The 22,881-nt window shown below is 36.2% G+C and overlaps 2 long non-coding RNA genes across 2 annotated transcripts in view; one reads left to right on the forward strand and one right to left on the reverse strand.

Annotated features, from left to right (window-relative positions):
* Positions 1-22,881, forward strand: part of LOC141410835 (uncharacterized) — a 234,845-nt gene that overhangs the window by 167,035 nt on the left and 44,929 nt on the right. The gene's annotated exons all lie outside the window — the stretch shown is intronic.
* LOC141410720 (uncharacterized) overlaps positions 1-22,881 on the reverse strand; it is a 93,370-nt gene that overhangs the window by 67,240 nt on the left and 3,249 nt on the right. Inside the window, exon 2 of the long non-coding RNA XR_012435510.1 lies at positions 22,165-22,315. This is a non-coding gene — a long non-coding RNA (uncharacterized lncRNA). The remainder of the gene's footprint in view (positions 1-22,164; positions 22,316-22,881) is intronic.

Raw genomic sequence — 22,881 nt, forward strand, 5'->3', positions numbered from 1 at the left:
GATGGGAATCCAAAGGATTTGGTCATGGATATTAACAATGCATCTTTCATGGTATACTTCCATATCCTGACTGATGGCCTAATACCTAAATATCTGATCCATGACCAGGTATCCCTCTAATAGGAAAGCTGCTTATACTGACCAATGCTATTGCAGTTCTTGTCACACCTGTGCCCAATTTATTTCTACAAGACTGTCACTCCATAGGAAAGCCCTGACCAGAAAAGCAGTTAAGTTCAGGTGTGTTGGTCAAGGTGAGGCAGGAAAAATAACCAACTATGAAATAACTAATCATGAAATAACCAGCTATGATATATTAGAAGAACTTTTGTAAATGTCACAATGTACCCTCAGCACAACAGTAATTAAAAAGTAACAGAAGGAGTTTATTACTCACAGATCCTAGAGAGAAGAGGAAAACATGCCTTTCAGACCCAATGGAAAAGGGGATACATTTTGGATATGCATGTTGAACCAGTATGTGGGGAAGAAGAGAGAGGGGGCTGTGGATTGAAGTCTTTATTGGGTTCGATGCCTTTGCCCAAGCAAATTTACCACAGGGAGGTCTAATTGTGCTTTTAAAGCAAGCAAGCATGAGTTTTATGATGTTATTCTGTGACTGAGAGGTAGTGATTGTAGTATATCTGAATAGTCCATGTGGCATGTGGGGTTCAGTAGGGTGGGCCAAGGAGGTGTATATAGCTGTCTCATAGGACTCCAGGGTACAGTTGTATAGGCATACACTGAATCTATCACCCTGAAGAATTGGGAGGAGGTAGAGGACTGGAAATTGAATATAAATTTATATTCAAATTAATGCCTAGGCAACATAAGATTGTAGGATTTCACTGCAATTTGCTTTTAACATTGCTCCAATGTTTTTGGATATTCTCTTTTCTTTTTATAATTTGCTTCACTCTTTGCTTTTCAGTTTGTGATATTTCTATTGACTTATACTCAAGATTTCTGATTGTTTCCTTGGCTGTGCTTACTCTAAGGATGGGTCTATCGAAGTATGTTATGGTGCTTTATTTTCTCAGAGTTTCTATCTCTCTCCTTAAACTACCCATTTGTTCTTAGACATTGTCCACTTTTTCCTTTAGAGCCTTTAACATTCTAACTATGGACAATTTCAATTCCCTTTCTTCTAATTCCAAAATCTGTGTCATACCTCTGTCTGGTTTTATCAACTGTTTTGCCTGTTTAGACTGTATTTTTTTGTATTGCCTTTTGGTGTGCTTTATAATTTTTTTGAACTCTGGACATAAAACTAGTTATAGAAATTGTAGTAAATATGCCTCCAGTTGAGGATTTATGTTCATCTGTCTAGAAGTTAGGCTTTGTATAATGTTTTCTGTGGCTATAGGTATCAGAAGCTTCAAATTCCTCTAGTGTTCTGGCTTTTGTCCTCTCTAGGTATACTTCCTCAGAAAATGTTTATTTCTAATAATTTTTTCACCTGTAACCCATCATTATTATACTAGAAACTTGATGTGGTGGTAAGCCATGGAGGTAAGAGTGCTTTCAATATTATTACAATTAAATTTCAGTGTTTCAGTGAGTTTGTGTCTTTGGTTTGTGACATTTATAATTGTTTATCTTGTAGAACCCTCCCATTCCCCTAATTAAGTAAAAAAGGCTCTTTCCCATTCCCTGATAGAGCCATTGAAAAGGCTTTTCCAATCTTCATCTTGAGAATTGAGTGGAGTTCCTACTTAAACATGTGGGTGCAGGAGTTTCTTACTTTCAAGCTGTTCCACACTCCACTCATTTTCTAGCAATTCATCAAAATTGCTATTTAATTGTTCCTAGCAGTTTGTGGCACCCATGACTTTTGCTCCAGGTAAGCAGATCTTGGCTGTGGGGCTCTGGATTTGTCTCTAGATTTAGTGATGGCAATTTTCTCTTCCAGCTAATTTCTCTGATGGGCTGAAGAAGCCATTGATTTTCCATTTGTTCAGCCTTTTCTTGTGAGGACAGGAATGACAATTCCCAGACTCTTTATATGGTGGAGTTGAAATCAAGCTCAGCTTTCATCTTGTGTCTTTATTTGATATTTTGATATATTCTGTTGTTTTCAACCTTTCTACAGCTGCTTGCTCTTAATGTGCTTTTAATGTATTGGTGGATTTTATCCTTTTTAGTTCAATCTAAAAGTCTTTTGATTTGTGGATTTAGGTAATCTGTATTTATTATAGTCACATATATTAGGTTCTTTCATGTTAGCTTATATTTTTGTTTTTTTCTTTGTGCTTCCCTTTTATCTTCTAGTCTATTACATTTTCTTCCAACTTTAAACTTATACTTTAACTTTTATTCTTTTTGAGGTTATACTAAACACTCTAGGGCTCATACCTACATTCATTTTCCTTGTTCATTGTAAGGCTTCTGTTTTTTGTCTCCTTCTTGAATGAAAAAAAGTAATCATTTCACACTAGAATGACTTTTGGTTTATTTTCCATCATCTTATCTCCACTCCCATTGTCTTTATCGTATATGTTAGTTCCTCACTAGGGTTAAGTTCAGGCTTGGGAGCCACCAACCATGCCAGTTGTCATTTTATCAGGTACAGAAATATTTTGCTCTAACATTCTGTGGATCAAAACTTCAAATTTTACTCTCTGATAAGGGCATCAATGATGTGCTTTATATATTTGGAATTAGAATCATTTAATTTATATTCAGGAAGAGACCTTCAAAATTATTTAGAGTAGTATTCCCTATTCAGTAGATAATCTGCTCATCATGTGCATGATATGGAAAACATTACTCACTACAAAGCTTAGACACTCTACATAGTGTACTAATAACACTCCCTTCAGCACATGAGTGTTCAAAAATTTCAGAAAAAAGCAAACATTGCTTAGTGTAACGAATGGCATCTGATGTAGTCTAATTTCAAACTTTCCAGGGAAATAAATTTAGGACTGGGTAAAATTTAGGTTATGAAGAGTGTTAGAAGAGAGCTTTGGTTTTGGCTAGATCTTGGGGATTAACCTGGGATCCAGGATCTGGTCTCTGGAGCCACAATAATCCTTGCTAGATTCTATTTTGTGTGGGAAAGATAAAGAAATAGCTACATTCAAGTGTGTGAGAATTCTATGTTACAACATTTTTTTGTCAAAAGGAAAAAAAATAACTTTCATTATAAGTCTTATCTTTCAGTTGTTCTATCCTCCTGAAATAATCTCTTTAGATTTAAATTATTCACACTTGGAAAATGCATATTTGAAGCCTAGGGATGATTCTACTTAGAAAAATTTGGGCAAATTCTTCTCAGATACATCAGATTAGTGGGTTAAAGAATAATATAATTAGTGGAAAACTTACTAAGTTTGTTGTTTTCATGTAACTCTTAGAGATTTGGTAACTGTAAATTTTTAAAAATTAATTTACTGATTTTATTGCAAAAATTATAAAGTAGCAAATAATTTTAAAATGGTGGAGGGGGAGGCAGATCCAACAGGGGAGAATAGAGGTACCCAGCACTCACATCTTTCTCTACATTGAAAATCCAAACTCACAGATATAGAGCTGCATTTTGGGGTGGGTAACCACATGGGAGAACTCTGGAAATTAGTAAGGAAGAGATTGGAATTAGATAAGATTCTGAGACCTGGGACAACAGCACACTAATAGAAACAAAATACACCCACCTGCCATCCTAGCTTCACATCCAGGGGAAGAGGAATCTCTCCTTTGCAGGGGTAAGGGTGAAAGAGAAAGCCCCAGCAAACTGTGGGTGCTGGAAATGCACCATACTTAAGAACAGGCAGTCAGAACACTTCCCTTCTTTTTGTCCTCACCCAGAATTTGTCTTCTGAGACCAAGGGCATGGCCAGCCACATGTAGACTTATCCTAGAGCCAGGACTAAAGGCAGGATATGCATGGTCAAAGTGGGCCTAGAGGAAGTTTGCACATTGTAAGCCCCAGTCTTGCTCTTGGATGTGAACTGTCATAGGGAGAATGGACCAGCATAGTTCTGTTGCTATGCCACCCCCACACCTTGTTTTACTATTCTCTGCTGTCAGGACTGGGTGTAAGCACCATGAAGGAAGTGTTGTGGTTCCTGCCACTGTCTCTTCCTGCATGGCATCTGGACCTAAAGCACTGACTGGTCAGAAGCAAAGTGACTGCTGGGGCTGCCAGTGGCAAGGCTTTTGTTAGTAGCAGAGCTACTGAAAACAATGCCTAAGGAAACCCTCATCACCCCCAAAGGCCACCACTCCATTATAAGAGTAGCCACATGGAAAGCACCCCACACCCACTAATGTCTATACCACACCCATCTGAACTGCTAGAAGGTCCTACACTCTGTGTAACCCACAGAGACAGTTGGTCTCTCCAAACCAATCATGGTATGCTCTGTGCCCAAAGTCATTGATAATAGACAAAGAAGTTACAGGAAAAGTACAATACAGTATGCAGATAGAAACAAACCCAATATTGCATAAAAGACTCTCTAAGACTCATCTTCAGGAGAAAGTTGCTTGCTAAGATGGTCACTCCATAAAAGTGGCAAAAATCCATGAGATGAGAAAACAATCTTAAGTTTAGGAACATGAGGAAAAAAAAACTCAGCAAGGTAATATGATGCCTCCACAAGAGCATGACCCTTTAGTAACAGATCCCAAAGAAACTAACAGGAATTAAATGCCTAATAAAGAATTAAAAGAACCATTTGAAAAGTTCAAAGAAGTCCACAACAATACTAATACACAGTTACGTGAAGTTAGGAAGATAATGCAGTTATATGAATGAGAAATTCAGCCAAAGAACCAAATAGACATTTTGGAAATAAAAAGTTTATGAAGTCATGTAATAAAAAATACAGTTAAGGCCTTCAAAACAGACTAGATCAAGTGGAAGAAGCAATACTTGGCCTTGAAGATGAGTCTTGAAATATTCTAGTCAGGAAGAAAAAAAAAAGAAGGAAGAGAAAAAGAGCATTTAAGACCTTTGGGACCCCATTAAATGAACAAATATCCAAATTTTCTGAAGGTGAGAAGACAATTACTCAAGACAGCTACTTGATGGTGAGAAGACAAATGTTAGTGACATAGAAAGCCTATCCAATGAAATAATAGCAGGAATTTTTTTTAACTTCAAGAATGATATGGACATCCATGGACAAGATGATGGTAAGACCTCAAATAGACATGACTAGAAAAGATCTTCACCATGGCATTTTATAGTCAAACTTGCGAAAGTACAAAGGAAAAAAATCTAAAATCTTCCAGAGAAAAGCACCAAAAATCATTTAAGTGTATCCTCATTAGACTAATGGCAGATTACTCTGTAGAAACCCTACAGGCCAGGAGGAAATGGAGCAATATAATCCAAGTCTTGAAACAAAATAACTGAAATAAGAATACTATCTTGTTTAGCTTTCAGAAATGGCAAAGAAATAAAGTCCTTCAAAGATAAGCAAAACTGGGGGAATTCATGACTACCAGACCAGCTGTATGCAAAAGATGTTTAAGGTAGTCCTGCATTCAGAAAGGAAGATTACTATCATGAAGCATGTGAAAGTATAAATCGCACTAGAAGAGTAAGTCACAAAATAAAAATAGGAAAAGGCCAAGCATAATTAATACAGTAACCCCTTATACTATAAAGATAGTCAAGAGAGGAAGAAAAAAAGACAAGGCAAAGCAATAAGAAGAAAATCAACAAAATGACCTACCTTTACCTATCAATGATAACCTTGAACATAAACAGATTACATTCTCCAAGTAAAAGATACAGACTGGTTGAGTAGATTTCAAAAAACAAGCAAACAATATGCTGCCTACAAGAAACTCACTTTACCAGGAAAGTTTCAGCCTGAAAGTGAAAGATGGAAAAATAATTGTTTAAACAAAGAGAAACCTAAAATTAATAAGAGTAGCTATTTCTATATATGACAAAATAGACTTCAAAGCAAAAAGTGTAAGAAGAGATAAAGTAAGTCACTATGTAATGATCAAAGGATTGATTCAAGGAGAAAATACATTGATTAAAAATCTATATGCACCTAATGTAGGAACACCAATTTTATGAAACTACCACTATCAAATCTGAAGGATATATAGGCTTTAGTACAATAATAGTGGGGGACTTCAGCACCTCTTTAAAAAATGGACAGATAATCCAGACAAAATATTAAAAAAAATCTTAAACTATATGATAGATCAAATGAACTTAATAGACAGTGACAGAATATTTTACCCAACAGCTGCAGAATGCACATTCTTTATATCAAAGCATGGAACTTTTTTAAGAACAGACATATAATAGGCACAAAATAATTCTTAACAAATTTGAAAAAATTGGAAACTAACTTTTATGATTATGATGGAATAAAGCTAAAAGTCAATAACAAAGACATTTTAGAAATTATACTTGGAGGCTGAACAACAAAAATTTAAACAAACAAGGGTCACTGAAGATATAAAAAGGACAATTAAAAAATTTCTTAAAACAAATGAAATGGAAACATAGCATGCCAAAACTTAGGAGCTAAAGCAAAAGGAATTTTATATCAATAAATGTCTAAATAAAATGAAAGATTTTAAATAAATGATCTATCAATGCATTTGAATGACTTAGAAAAGTAGAAACAAATCAAACCCAAAATAAGTAAAAAGAAAAATAACAAACATCTGAGAATAAATAAATTAGATAGTCACTAAAAAATACAAAAGAGCAATGAAACAAAGAGTAGGTTTCCTTAAGAGCTAAATGGCATCAACAAATTTTTAGCCAGACTATTCAAAGGAAAGAGAGAAGATACAAATAAAATTAGGGTTGAAAAAGGAGACATTACAACAGATACTACAGAATACAAAAAATCATTAGGGACTAATTAACTATACACTAATAAATTGGAACATCTAATAGAAATGACAAATTTCTGGACACATGGAACCTATCAAAATTGAACCACAATGACATAAAGAACTGAACAGACCAAAGCAAGTAGTGGTATTAGATCAGTAACACATTTTCCCAATGATAAAAAGCCCAGGACTGAATAGCTTCAGTGCTAAATTTTACCAAATGTTTAAAGAAAAACTAATTCCAATCTTCTCAAACAATTCCATGGGATTTAAAGGGAGGGAGCCCTTATAAACTAATTTTATGGGACCAGCATTACTTTGGTCCAAAACCAGATAAGAACCTACACAAAAGAAAACTGTAGCCCAATATCCTTGATCAACACTGACTTAAAATTCTCAGCAAAAGAGTAGCAAATTAAGTTCAACAGTACATCAAACAGGTCACCTTGAATGGGTTGGTTTCAACCCAGATATTTAAGGATGGTTCAACATATGAAAATCAATAAATGTTACACACAACATCAATAGAATGAAAGATAAAAATAATATAATCATCTCAACAGATGCTTAAAAAGCATTTGATCAAATTTTGCATCCCTTCATGATTAAGGCTGAACAAATTAGGTATGAGAGAATCATACATCACCATAATATAGGATATATATGACAAACCCACAGTCAACATCATACAGAATGAGAAGAAACTGAAAGCATTTCCTCTAAGTTCAAGAACAAAAGAAGGTGTCATTCTTACTGCTCTTATTCCATATAGTACTAGTAGTTTTAGGAGAGTAATTAGAAAAAGTCATATAAACGGAAAGGGAAAAAGTCAAACTATCTTTGCATGTAGAATGATATGATTCTTTTTCTAGAAAAAACTAAAGAATCCACTAAAATACTATTAGAACTGTTAAACAAACATAGCAAAGCAGCAGGATACAAAACTCAACACAAAATCAGTAGTTTTGTTATACACCAATAATGAACTTTCTGAGAAATCAAGAAAGCAATCCTATTTACAACACTTAAACACACACACACACACACACACACACACACACACACACACACACACACACAGAATTTAGGACCTTAGGAATAAATTTACTGAGGAAGTGAAATGCATGTGCAATGAAAATGATAAAACCCTGTAGCACAAAATTGAAGAAGATACAAAAAGATGGAAAGACATCTTATGTTCTCAGATTACAAGAGTTAATATTGGCAAAATGCTCATACTATCAAAAGCAACCTAAAATTCAAGGCAGTCTCCATAAAACCTCAATGACAGTCTTCAAGGGGCTTGAACAAATAATCCTAAAATTCATATGGGTGCACAAGAGACCCTTAATAGCCATAGTAATTTTGAGCAAAAAGAACAAAGCTGGAGGCATCACAATGTATGATTTCAAGTCACGATCACAACAGGATGGTGGTGATATAAAAACAGACACATAGACCCATGGAACAGAAAAGAGATTCCATAAGTAAGCCCACACATCTACAAGCAACTGATTCTTTACAAAGGGATGGGAAATATGCATTTAAAAAAGGATAGCTTCTTCAGTAAATATTACTGGAAAAACTGGATATCCACTGCAGAGGACTGAAACTTGACTCTTATTTCTCATTGTGCTAGAAAGTAAGCTCAAGATGTTTTGAAGACTTAAATATAAGTCTTCAGTCTTGAAACTACTGAAGAAAAAATAGGGGAAATTTTTAAGAACTTGGTACAGGCAATGATTTTCTGGACAGGACCCTCAAAGCATAGGAAACAAAAGCAAAAATTGACAAAAGGGATTACCTCAAACTAAAAGGTTCTGCACAGAAAAAGAAATAATCACCAGAATGGGAGACAACCTACAGAATGGAAGATAATATTTGCCAACTATTCATCTGACATAGGGTTAGTATCCAGAGTTTATAAGGACCTCAAATAATGACAACAAAAATGGTCCAAATTTCAAAATGAGCAAATGAACTGAAAAGATATATCTCAAAAGAAATAACTGAAATGACTTAACAAATACATGAAAAAGTGCTCAATATCAGCTTGTAGGAAAATACAAATCAAAACTACAGTTAGGATGGCTATTATCAAAACCAAACAAATAAAGAAGAATACTTGTAAGTATGTGGAGTAAAAGGATCCCTTATACACAGTGGGAGTGTAAATTAATACATTCATTATGCAAAACAGTATAGAGATACCCCCCTAAAAAACCCCTAAACTAAATCTACCATATGATCCAGCTGTCTCATTTCTGTATACATATCCAAAGGAAATGAAATCAACATACCAAAGAGATATTTGTATACCTTGCTTATTGTGTGTAGCTATTCACAATAGCTATGGCATGGAACCAGCCTCTGTGCCCATCAATAGCTGAATGAATAAGGAAAATGTATACAACCACCATGGAATATATTTTGTCATAAAGAATAAAGTTCTGTCATTCTTAGCAAAATGTATGGAGTTGGAGGACATTATATTAAGTAAGATAAGCCACACATGGAAGCTAAAATTTCATCAGAACGAGAAATAGCAATTACTAGAGATTAGTAAGGTGTGGGGAGGGGTGGCAAAAGGAGACTGGGTTTGATCAGAGTATGCTGTTTGCATGTATGGAAATATCACACTGCATCCCAATAATGTGTACAAGTAAATGTGCTAGTAAAAAAAAATTTTTTTTTGTGAGACCCTCAGTTCAAACCCCAGTACCACCAAAAAAAGTACCTCTTCCATCCCGCAGTGATGGTTGTTCAAGTGTAGTCTGAGACATGCTGCTTAGTCAGTGACCAGGACCACTGAGGACAAATGCCACACAATTCAAGAGAGATTTTCCTTCTCTCTTCCAACTGTTCCTGGCTAGCAAAAGTTACTGTAATCAATGTTTGGAGTCTGTCTTCTTCTGGGAGGATGTTTTGCTATCAATACTGGTTTTCAACTGTTACACTTTCGTGCTGGTGTATTTGCAAAATCTCCCTTCCATGGCACTTTTTTCATTGTTTTGGTGTTTGGATAATTAATCGTCACACTGTTAACATTTCCATTGTCCTCTTGTTTCTTAGCAGATGGTGGTTATTAGAGTGCTTTTCCCATAGGAAGGTGGGAGTGATGGAAGGCTTCAGCTTCCAGTATTGGTGACCAGATAATTCTGAGCAAACCTCCCACTGAGGGAAAAGTGGTAAAACTGAGGAAAAGCCAGGAGCCGGTGGCTGACACCTATAATCCTAACTACTTGGGAGGCAGAGATCAGTAGGGTCACGGTTCAATGCCAGCCTGGGCAAATAGTTCCAAGACCTTATCTGGAAAAAACCCATAGCAAAAAAGCGTTGGTACAGTGACTCAAGGTGTGAGCTTTGAGTTCAAACGCCAGTATCAAAAAAAAACAACCCATATATTTGTATACATCTATATGGATGTACATATGTGTATATATATGTATGTGTGTATGTATAGATGTATGTGTACGTATGTGTGTATATATAGCTATATAATATTGGGGAGGGGAAAGCAGGAGTGGGGTTTGAACTCAGGCCTCACACTTTCTGGGCAGAAGAAAAAAATTGTCTTTGAAGACAATTTTTAAATTTCAATAAAGAAGGATTATCTGAATCAAAGGAGATTTGTCTGTATTCTTAGATGAGATGATTTAAATTCATACATTCTAAACAAATTCATAGCCAGATCTTTTGAGGAACACAATACACCGTTCCCCACAACACAGAAAAAGAACAGCCCATGCAGACGAGTAAACCGAGCAAGTACAATTTTCCTATCAAATATTGATTTACCACCAAAGCATGGCAGCAAAGGCAGAAAAGACAGGTCAGTAGAACAGAAGACTGACAGACAGCCAACATGCTTCTTTATTTCAGAACACATGAAGGTAGGCTAAAAAATTTTTAAATCTGCCAGTAAATTTTCAATTTATTAATTGAACGTACCAGCAAGCATCATGGCCGCTGTTTTCATTATTCTAGGAAGCATAATTCTTTCTTTGTGATGACAAATACATAAAATTACACAATCGCACATGGACAATCCAACCTCAATGGAAAGTCCAGTCACATTTAGTGGATTGTTTGAATACCATAAAATGAAGAGTTTCCCAATTTAAAGCTTTTATTTCCCAAAATAAAACACAAGTTTGACATTACTTGTTATTTTATTTTTCTCTTGGTTAAATATTTAGTGAAGCATTTCTCCTTCAGTTGAAAGGACTAGAGGACCACTGTAATAATCCCAGCAATGAGGACTTAATGGCAAGATACACTAAACCCTGTGATCTGGAACCAGAAGAGTAAGCCCGTTGGGAAGGATGAATTCCGAACCGCTCTTTCATGATCTTACTCAGAGAGTCTCAGCTTCTTTTTGGGTGTATATTTTGGCAACTTTCTCCCTTCTAGAAAGCTCATTATGTTAATTAAAGCTCTGTTCTCTCCTGACTTCAATGTGTACAAGGCAATTATCATTCCTCTGACCTCTCCAGATGTCATAAGCACTCATCTGCAGTTTACTGTTATGTAACAGAAAACGCCCTCCCTCGGGTTGCAGTCATGCTCGTCCTGATGCACCTAGTTTCAGGGAGGTGCAAGCTATGGTTGCCATGGCTTTAAGGGTGGATGGAGGGTATGCAGAGTTCCTTACATCTCCAGCAAAAATATAATGTGTGTGTATACCAAATATCAAAGGTATTTGTTATGAATCTCTTAGCTGTAAATTATTCTCAAGTCTGTAACTCAGACACATCACAGGGATCTCAACAAACATAATTGCTCCACATCAACAGACCTAAGGAATTTCCATTTATCGTTTTAATGGAGGTGTCAGGGAGAACCCGGAGGAGGGGGCAGGGGAGGGACAGAAAGAACAAAGAATGCCAACGGTCAAATTCTCATTCTACTTGAGTGATGCATGTATACAAAGGTAGAAATATTTGTTGGGTCTTACAGAAAGATGATTTTTGAGGCCTGGGCTTTCCCCATTGACTCTTCTTAGCAGATTTTTTTCTTAGGATTTCTGCCTGCTCACTTTCTTAAGTTAGCTAGATTTGAATTCCCAGGAAGAGGCAGCCTGAACTCTGAGCTTGTCCGGGCTGCAGCTGTCAGCTCTCGCTGGATCTCAGGGACCATGTTGTTCCAAACAGCTGTAGGAAATGAAGGAATGGGGAATGGTCTGCCTCTGAGCTTCTGTACCTCCAAGGCAGGGGAAGTGGAACAGGTAGAAAGATAGAAGAAGATGCTAAGCTCCTTATGAAATGAGAGGCTGGTGATGGAGAGAGGAGTTAGGAGTCCACAGCACCAATTCCTAGTGTTCCTGCTTTAAAACACCTGCAACCTGCCTATTTAACCTAGTGGTTCAAGAGAAAACTTTTTGTTTTAAAGGCGCTCCATTGAGGAGCTAATTCTGTATTTATAAGAAAGTACCACATCTGGTATTTGCAAATCTTTTGCAGTATCAGAGGCTCCAGGCTGAGCACATTTCTATAGAGGGGAGACTTACTGTGCTGGCATGGAAAAACCTGAACCAGGCAAAGCCTCCCACCCTAGATTTGTCTGGATGAGCTGTTTGGCCTAGGGCCTTTACAAGGTTGGCTTCTTCATTTACAAAATGCAGGTAACTTTTTTTTTTTTGAATTGTAAAGTCCCACTTTACTTTTCCTTCAAACGAGATCTAGGGGTCTGATTTTTGAGCAGCCCCTGCTTCACTGCATGATTCTGATGTAGACTTGGATAATCAATCATTTGTAAGAGTTTCAATTTGAGCTACTTTAGCTTTCTGCTACCCATTGTGTTCATCTGTATGCACAAAGACCTAAAATATCATCCTCTTTCAAAGGTTTTCTGGTAAGGATCAAGTGAAACAATGTACACAAAATTAGAAGATGATCTAAATACCTGACAGACTATAGAGTACTGTACCATCCAGAAATAAATCCATGTTAAAATACAGTTTAGATAGTGTAAAAATGTCTTTAACTCCAAAATGTCTGCTAAATTCTAGAAAGAACAACTCTTGCCATGCACAGTTAGTCATATTTGTAATCCCAGTTACATGGGTAGGTGCAGATCAGGAGGATAGTGGTGCAAGGCCTACCGAGGCAAAAAGTTAGTAAGACGCCATCTCAACCAAATAGCTGGCCGTGGTGTGCTTGCCTGTCATCCCAGCTACACAGGAAGCATAAGTTGGAGGACTGTGATCTGTGTTGGCCTGAGCACAAATACAAGATACATCCCCCAAATCACTAAAAGCAAAAAGGGTTTGAGCATGGCTGAAGAGCAACTGCCTACTAAGCATAAGGACCTGAGGTGAATCCCCAGTACCACCAAAAATAAATAAATAATAAAATAAGAAGGGATAAGTCTTAATTGGGGTATTTTCCCTCTGTTAACAAGAGGAAAGAAATAAGCATTCAATCTCTTCATTTGAATTAATGTAGTATTTACATAGTACTTATTTTTGTGAGTGTTAGTTTAGGAATTTTGCATGTAATAGGAATGAAAAAGGATTTTTCTCTCCTAAGTGCATATTCATTCAAGCACAGATTTGCAATGTAACAAGATGCGGGATGAACTGCTAATTTTTTTTTATTGGATTTAAAGAATACTCCTTCTTGTGGATGAGAGACAGGCTTGTACATGCAGGAAGAAGTTCACTTCTGAAGCAGGTTCTGTGCAATTCAATACTTAAAACACTTCTTCATTTCTTAAGTTTCTGTAATTTTATTTCCTTGTCTATAAAATAAGTCTCCAGATGATCTATAGGTCTCTTATCCTAAGCACAAGATTTTATAGCTTGTAAATAGCACTCCAGAGGGGATATTTACTCCTTAGTCAGGAAGATGGTGAAACTATTGCTTAAGTCACCATCAGGTTAGATTTTACTTTTGCAGAACCAATAATTTCTGATGGTTCTTTAGGATTTCCTGGTTAGGCATGGTTACTAATAACTAGCTTACAAGTGGAAAGTACACACTAAGAAATTAATCCCAAACCATGCCCCTCTCAGACCTGCCAAAAAATAGAAATGTCACAATTAGCCAGGTTTGGAAACCATGGTACAGAGAACCATTTGTTGAAACCCTTTTTTCTGATGTGCCATAATTACCTCTAAGTGTTCTACCACGCTGAAACAGAGCTATGAACAATAAGCTTTTCTCTGTACCTGCTGCATCCACTGTGTACATGTGTGGTTTGTTAATGGTGTGTGCACAGTTTTTAATAGTTCAAATAATGGTCCATGTGAGTGTTTAAAACCAAAATACAAAATGCCTTGCTGCAACGTGTACAATTTATCACTCGCCTCTACACTAGAACTTTCCTCACACAATCTGCCAAGTCTCTTCCTGACAGTGATTTTCCTTTGAGTTAACTTTTTACAAAATGAAATGTATTTCTTACAATTTTATGGTTACAGAGAGTTTACTATTAAATAGACATACAAAAATGAGTAGATTCATATTTCATCCCAAGACAGAATCAAATAAAATTCCCTTCAAGATTTTAGTCCGTACTTACACCTAACATTCTTGGGCCCACACTGGCTTACACATATGCAAACATGCATTTTCATATGACTCTGTGCTAATGCCTCCAAATAGATGATGAGGGCTCAGTTACCCACCTCAGTTCTAGAACTAATGAAAGCAAAAAATTCTCAGGAAATTGAAATAGAAAAATGTGGAGAATAAAAGGCTTGCTATTGAAATAATTTGCTGAATTATAAATCAACAGCTCTCTAAGTCCCGGCCACATTGGAAAAAGTCTCAGATGGATTGTTTTAGTAAATAATTTTTTAAAACTTCATTCCAATGCCTTCTATTTTTTCTTACAGCCTGGACATCTTCCTTGTACCTGTGTTTTAAAAAAATAATTTAATTTATAAATGTTCATTATGAACTTTAATTGACAAATCATAATTGTACATAGTTGCACTGTAAGGTATTGATATGTCTTCAATGTACATGGTTAAATCCACCCAATTAATATATATATTACCTCACTTACCCATCATTTTTTAGGATAAAGCATTTGAAATTTACTCTCTCAGTGAAATATATTATTATAAATACACAAAAGACCTGAATGGACATTGTCAAAAGAAATCACCTAGATGGCCAATAAGCATGAACAAATGCTTGTCATCACTAATTAAAAAATTACATAATTTCATGCTATGCAGTTGTCTGGGTTTCTAATACATCTTGGATACTAATATCTATCTGATGAATGGCTTGCAAATATTTTCTTTCCAACTGTGTGCTTTTGGTTAACTTTGTTGATTTTTCCTTTGCTGTGCAGGGGCTTCTTAGTTTGATGACATCTACTTGTCTGTTTCTCCTTTTGTTGCCTGTGCTTTCAAGGTCATTATCCAAAAAATTCTTTGTCCAGACCAATGTCATGGAAATTGCCCCTATGTTTTCTTGAAATAGTTTTACAGTTTCAAGTCTTATATTGAAGTCTTGCCTCCATTTTGAGTTGATTTTTGTTTATAGAATAAGATAAGGGTCTAATTTCACTCTGCAGCAAGTTGATGCTCAGTTTTCCAAATAGCATTAATTGTGTCTTCCTAGAAGATTCGTGAAAGACCAGTTGTGCTGGGCACGAAGGAATACACCTGCAATCCCAACACTAGGGAGAAGGAGGCAGAAGGATGGAGTGTTTGATGTTGGCATGGGTTACACAGAGAGACCCTTTCTCAATCACAAAACAATCAAAACAAACACAACCAAATAAAAACCAACCAACCAACCAGCCAAAAAACAGTTGACTGTAAATTAATGTATTTATCTTTGTCTTCTATTCTGTTCCATGAATTACTGTGTCTGCTTTTATGTCAGTACTGTGCTGTTTTTAAATTATAATTACTGTATAATATGTTTTGAAATTGGACTGCAATGCTTCTAGCTTTGTCTTTTTTTTTTTCTTTTGTACCCCAAGTTGCTTTGGTTACTAGGTGTCTTTTGTAGTTCCATAAGACTTTAAGGATTACTTTTCTCTGTTTCTGTGAAAATGACACTGAAAATTTGATAGTGGTTGCCTTAGATCTGTAGATCATTTTGGGTAGCATGGGCATTTTCAAAATATTAATTCTTTCAATCTATGAATGTGAGAGTTCTTTCCATTTTTTGTATTTGCTCTTCAGTATCATTTATCAAAGCTTTATAGTTTTAAGTGTGCAAGTCTTTATATCCTTGTTTAAATTTACACCTAGGATTTAAAATTTTTTGTTGTTATTTTAAGTTGGATTATTTTCTTAAAGTTTGGATTAATTGATTAATTTTAACAGAAATGCTACTGATTATATATGATTGATATTATTGTCCTACTGATTTTATGTCTTATAATTGTATAGAATTTGCTTATTAGTTCTAAGAGCTTTGGGGGTAGTCTTTATAGTTTTTTGTATATAAGATCATGTCAGCAGGCATGGTGGCTTATGTCTAAAATCCCAGCTACTCAGGAGGTGTAGGTAAGAGATTATGGTCCAGGTACTGCTTGGATGAAAGTGTGAGATCCTATCTGAAAACAAACTAAAACACAAGACGTTGGTGACATGGCTCAAGCCAGAGCCTAGCAAGCATAGAGCTCCAAGTTCAAGTACTGCCCTCTCAACAAAAGATCATGTCATCATCAAATAGAGACAATTTCACTTTGTCTTGTCCTAATAGGATGACTTTTGCTTCTTTTTCTTTCCTTTGTCTTTTTAGGACTTCCAGTACTGCTGAAAGAAGTACTTATCCTTGACTTTAGCAGAAAAGCCTTCAACTTTTCACGACTGAGTATGATGCTAGCTATGGGTTTGTCACATATGGACCCTATTGTGTTAAGGTGCATTCCTTCTATACCTAATCTGTAGATATTTTTAACCATGGAGTGCTGGATTTTGTCAAATGCCTTTTCTGCATCTGAGAAGATCACATAATTTTTATCTTCCTTTGTTAATGTGTCATAGTACATTCACTGATGTTTGTATGTTGAACCATTCTTGCACTCCAGGGACAAATTTTGCTTAATTCTTTTTGCATGTTCTTGAATTTGGTTTGCTAGTATTTTATTGGGGGATTTTACATTCAGGTTCATCAGGGATATGATCTATAATTTTCCTGTGTCCCTGTCTGACTTTGGCATCAGGGTTAATGCTGGCTTCACAAAATGGGTTTGGAAGATTTCCCTCTATTTCAATTTTTTGGAAGAGCTTAGGAATAATTGGCTCTTCCTTTAATGTTTGGTAGAATTCAGCAGTGCAGCTGTTCAGCTCTGGGCAATATTTTTTTTTTGGTGGAGACTTTTTATTACTGATTCAGTGTCCTTTCTTATTTGTCAGCTCATATTTTCTATTTCTTCCAGATTCAGTCTTGGTAGCTTATACATGACTTGTGTTTAGCTTGTTCCACTTGTCAGCTTACAATTGTTCATAGTAATCTCTCATGGTTCTTGGGATTTTGGTCATATCAGTTGGAATGGGTTTTATTTCTTTTTTTGGGGTATTAGGGGCTGAACTCAGGGCCTTGTGCTTGTTAAGCAGGTGCTCTCACACTTCAGCCATTTTGCCAGGCCTTTTTGAATTGGTTATTTTTGAGAGATGGTTTCACTTCATGCTAGGGCTGGCATGGACCATGATCCTCCTATTTGTGTTACCAACGGTGTGTAAGAGTTCCCATTTTTCCACATCCTCACTAGCATTTGTTATTTCTTGTCTTTTTGATGATAGCTATTCTAAATGGGGTAAGACGATAGTTCATTGTGGTTTTGATTTGCACTTCCCTGATGATTACTGAAATTGCACATCATCGTGTATTTGTTGGCCGTTTGCATGTCTTCTTTTAAGAAGTATTTAGTCCTTTAGCTCATTTTTGATTAGGTATTTTTTGGTGTGTAAGGAAGTAAAAAATCTCTACTACTAAACTGTAAAACATTGCTGAAAGAAATTACAGAAGACACAAACATGGAGAGATTTACTATGTTCACGAGTCAGAAGAATACATATTGTTAAAATGACCACACTACTTAATGTGATTTACAGATTCATTGTGATACGTTTAGAAATTCGAATGACTTTCTTCACAGGAATAGGAAAAAATAATTCTAAAATTCATGTGGAAACACAAAAGACCTAGAATAGCCAAAATGATGCTGAGCAAGAAGAAACAAAGCTAGAGATGTCACAATATCTGACTTCAAACATACTAGAAATCTATAGTTACTAAAACAGCATGCTACCAGCATGAAAATAGATACACAGACCAATGGAGCAAAATAGAGAACATAGAAGTTAATCCATACTCATAACAGCTAACTGTTTTTTGACAAAAGCACAAAAAACGAACCTGCCTTGAGAAAAGGCAGTTTCTTCAATAAATAGGATACATATATGAAGAAGGATGGAACTGGATCCCTTTCTCTCACCATACACAAAAATCATCTCAAAAATGGATTACAGACATAAATCTTAAACCTGAAACTATGAAATTACTAAAAAGCACAGAGGAAACACTTCAAGAAACTGGCATACACACTGATTTTTTTTTAGATAGGATCACCAAATCATAGGCAACAAAGTAAAAGAGTTACAAATGGGATTACATCACACTAAGAAACTTTTGTACAGCAAAGAGAACAATCACTAAGATTAAAAGAAAACCTTCTGACTGGTAGGAAATATTTCCAAATGGTACATAGGACAAGGGATTGATATCTAGAATACTCAAGAAACTCTTTCTTCCTCTTTTTTGTGGTTTGATGGTTTTCTCTGTTAAATCTTTCTTTTTTAATAGTTTGTGCAGTTATCAAAAATTTTTGCATTTGGTTACTATGAAGTTTACCTAAAATATCTTATCCTTATAGTAAGCTGATAACTTGCCTTTAATGAGATACAAAACTTCTACTCCTTCCTCCTCCTTTTTTTCGTGATTCTGTTGTCAAAATTTACATTTGTCTGTGTCTCTTAACTTACTGTAGCTATAGTTATTTTTAATAGTTTTGTTTTTGAAAACTCCTACTAGGGATAAAATTTCTTTACAATCCATCTTTATAGTATTAGAGTTTTGAGGATGACTTTTCATTACTTGTACCATTGGTTTTTAAAATTTTCATATGTTTGTTATGAAATAGCACTCTTGTTTCTGTTTAATTCCTCTAAATCAAGCCTAGTGGTGATAAACTCTCTTAGCATTTGTTTGTCTGGGAGGTTCTATTTCTCCCCCATTTCTGAAGGACAGGTTTGCCTATTGTCCTTGGGGGACAGAGTTTTTTTCTCTTCAAGACTTTGAATATATCACTGGCCTCCAGGGTTATTACTGAGAGATCTACTGAAAGTTTTATTGGGACTTACTTGAATATGACATAGTTCTTATTCCTTCCTTCTGTCTTCTCTCTCCTCTTTTAGAAATGCTGTTACGTGAAGGTTACTTTGCTTGACTACGTCCTGTAATCCCTGGAGGACTTCTTCATCCTTTTGTTGTTATTGCTCTTTTATTTGATAATTTAAAATGATCACGTGGAGCCTCATTCCCATTTTTTGTTTCTAACTGATTCCTGGTGGCTTCTCTCTGTAGCTGTTTCCCCATGTTTCTTGTGGGATAAGACAGGCATGAGCCTCCTGGAAAGGGTCTCAGAGTGGTGAAAGCTGAAGATCCGCCTCCAATTCACTTTTCACTATAGAATTGTAGGTCCAGGGGAATTCTCTGTGGATATCTCTGCATTGACTTGAGGCAGGGACAATGTGGTCAGCGAGAGTCATTCATCATATTACTTGTTCATGGTTTTTCTCAGTTCTATGATCCAATGGGTATCCCAGCCTCACTCTTGAGTTCTGGAATGTTCAGTATAGTTCCTATTTGGATTTCTATGTGTGAGTGAGTGAAGTCAGAGAACTCTTAGTCTTCCATTTTGCTCTGCACCTCTGTTTTGGAATATCTTTTATGACTGGCTTAGAAAATGTTTTTTTGTTTATTTGTTTGTGAGATAGCTTTAACTTTTACCTCATCATGCCTGAACTTTCACTGGAAGCTAGAAAATCTGAATTTCCTCCTCTCCTTCTCAGTATAGATGAATGTCTTTAGCTAGACTCTCTGCTTGCCAACTTCCAGGAGACAGTCACTGAGTGACTCAGGTGTCAAGTAAGCAAGTGACCCTTCATAAGATGGAGGGTTTCTGAGGAGTACATAGTATAAGAAATGACATCGAAACTGGATAAAAGTGACTGGCATTTTGAGTAAATGACTATTGCTACTTTCTATTTAGGTCCCAAATAGTTACTATCTGTACTTCCTTTGATTTCTCATCTCCCATCTCACCTATGTAATCAATCCTTGATAGTAAAGTTCCTCTAGCTTACATGATCAATGTTTTTCTGTTTGAATGAAGATTGATACAGATCGATAGGTTGCTATTTATTCATGATGATGCTTAGTCAAAGGGTAAGTATAATAGTGCAGAACAAAGTCTACTTATTTTTGGTAAGTGCGGAGAGTCTCACTGCACCCCTTTGACACACACACAGCGCTCCTCCACTGCTAACATTTTGCATTAGTGTGGAATATTTGATTAAGTTGAAAAACTAACATTGATATAGTACGGTTAACTAAAGTTCCTAGTTTATTTTAGGGTCTATGCTTTGAGCTATACATTCTTGTGGATGGACAGATGTATAATGACACATGTATGTCATTACAGTAGCAGAGGGAATAGTTTCTGTGCTAAAGATCCCGGGTTCCACCTGTGCTCTCTTCCTCCTTCCTTCCCTTGCCTCTGAACTCCTGGTAACTTCTGATCATTTTACTGTCTATATAATTTTACCTCTTAAGAAGGTAAATGGAATCACATAATATGTAGCCTTTCCAGATTGGCTTCTTCCACACAGCGATATCTATTTAAGTATCCTCCATATCTTTTTGTGGTTTGGTATCTCATTTATTTTTAGTGCTGAATAATATTCCATCATAAAGCTCTATCTGAGCAGTACTGCTATAAAATTTATGTGCATGCTTTGCATGGGCTACATTTTGACTCCTTTGTATATACCAAGGAGCACAGTTACTGGAGTGTATGGTAAGAAACTGCCAGTATTCCAAAGTGGCTGTACCAATTTGTATTCCTCTAGCAAAGAATGAGAAGTCCTATTGTTCCATATGTTTGCCTACATTTATGGTCCACTGTGGAGTTTGGCTTTTCTAATAACTTTTTTTTTCTAATGCTGATGATAATTTGAACTACTTCTTTTCTGGGGGTGAAAAGATTAGATTAGTGGCTATGACTATTTTTTAAGCATGTTTTGTGAATCATTACTATTTCTTATCTGTTTTGAAAAATGTGTTGTTCATTTGTTTCTTTCGGTTTCCATCACTTTTTTGGTCATTGTTATATTTTTTGTTTCTTGAAATGCAGCAATGTTTCCAGAAACTAAAGACAGTGTATGTATGTACATATGCTTGTGTGTAGAGAGTTAACCTAAATATGCATACAAGGCAGGAGAACAAATTATGTTTCCTCAATTTTCTACAAGTCATTATTTATTGTAGGGCCTGTGATAAGATTATAATAAGAACAAGATTGTTGTTTTAACTATCAATTTAGAATGAGTTTTAGGACTTAAACTTTGTGTGATGTCTTTCATGTCCTTTTCCAATGGTGCAACTTGGCTCAAGCTTTTGTGTCTCAATGGTTCACTCTAAAAACCCGTTGTCTGGTCTTCCTGTCTGAATGCTCTTTTCTATTCACTCCATGAGCAAAATGTCATGGAGAACTATTACATGTCACCATTATGCTAAGATGCAGGAGTACACAGACTAGTGTGTCATGGTCTCTGCTATCAAGGAGCTTACAATACAATAAGAGAAAAAAAAAACCTGGCAAAGATAAGATCACAGCAGATTTTGGTGGGTTAACTATAGTTATCACACAATAAACTATATACTTATTTATGAGTACCTCCTAGGCCATTAGTTTGGGATGGGAGACTGGTTACCATGCTGACAATTTGAGCAATAAATGGTGAGGATCTTAATGAACTCATGAGCAAGTTTCTAAGACTATAAGAGAGACTGGCTTTATACAGCACGGGACAGAGCCTGTCTATTCAAAATCCTTCAGGGGATCTGCATTTACTACTGAATGAAAACCAATTGCCTTAGCTTGAAAATCTAGACTACTTACGTTCTGCCCTTTACCTCTCTCTCCAAACTTGTTTTATTCCTTTCCTGCAGACATTGTACATTCTAGTTGAACCAGGCTATCCATGGTTCCCTATGCAGGACAGTGTGTTCCTTCTCTGTTCCTGCTACTCTCAGACCATAATTCTTTCTCCTGATCTCTACCTGTCATAATGTTACTTACCTTTTCAGTTCAAACAGCATATCCAGGAAGACACTGGGATCTTTCTAAACATGTACCATCTCCTGCTCTCCTCAGTCCTGAAAATGCCATATACATCTCTCCACACGTCACTGGAAGGTGATCAGGTGCATAATCCACGTAGTTGTCTAGTCTGCATTAACAGATTAGAAATTCCTTCAGGGCTTTGTCTACAAGGGTCTAGTGTAGGACTGTCATCACAGCACGAGCCCAGTGGATGTTTATTGAATGAGTGAAACAATGAGCTTTCCCTCTGGGTGAATGCCAGGTAGGTCTTGATATTTGCAGTTGGTAAAATATCATTCTTAGGGAAGCACTAGTTTCATTGTCCTTCCAACAATGAGACCTAGATATAACTGCAATACAAATGCTCTTTGTTCTATAGAAAGAAACACATCAGTGTTTACAATATTGCTTGCTCTTCTCAAAGGTTTCCATTAGGATCATACACCACACACTAAAAATACCCCACGTCCTGACCCATAATTTAGTGAGAGTTGTTTTTCCCTTCGACTATTAGATTTCTAGAGATTCTTGGGGCTGTATAGAAGCAAGTCAAAAGTTTTTTCCTTTAAAGGGGAAATAAGAGTGAGCTCCATCTCTGGGGGCTTCTGTGGGAAGAAAGCAAGGAATAGATGGAACCACCATTTGGAAATGACAAAAACAGACTCCTGCCCACCTACATGCCTGTGCGTGACC

The sequence above is a fragment of the Castor canadensis genome, chromosome 9, assembly GCF_047511655.1.
Source record: "Castor canadensis chromosome 9, mCasCan1.hap1v2, whole genome shotgun sequence".
Classification (NCBI taxonomy): Eukaryota; Metazoa; Chordata; class Mammalia; order Rodentia; family Castoridae; genus Castor; species Castor canadensis.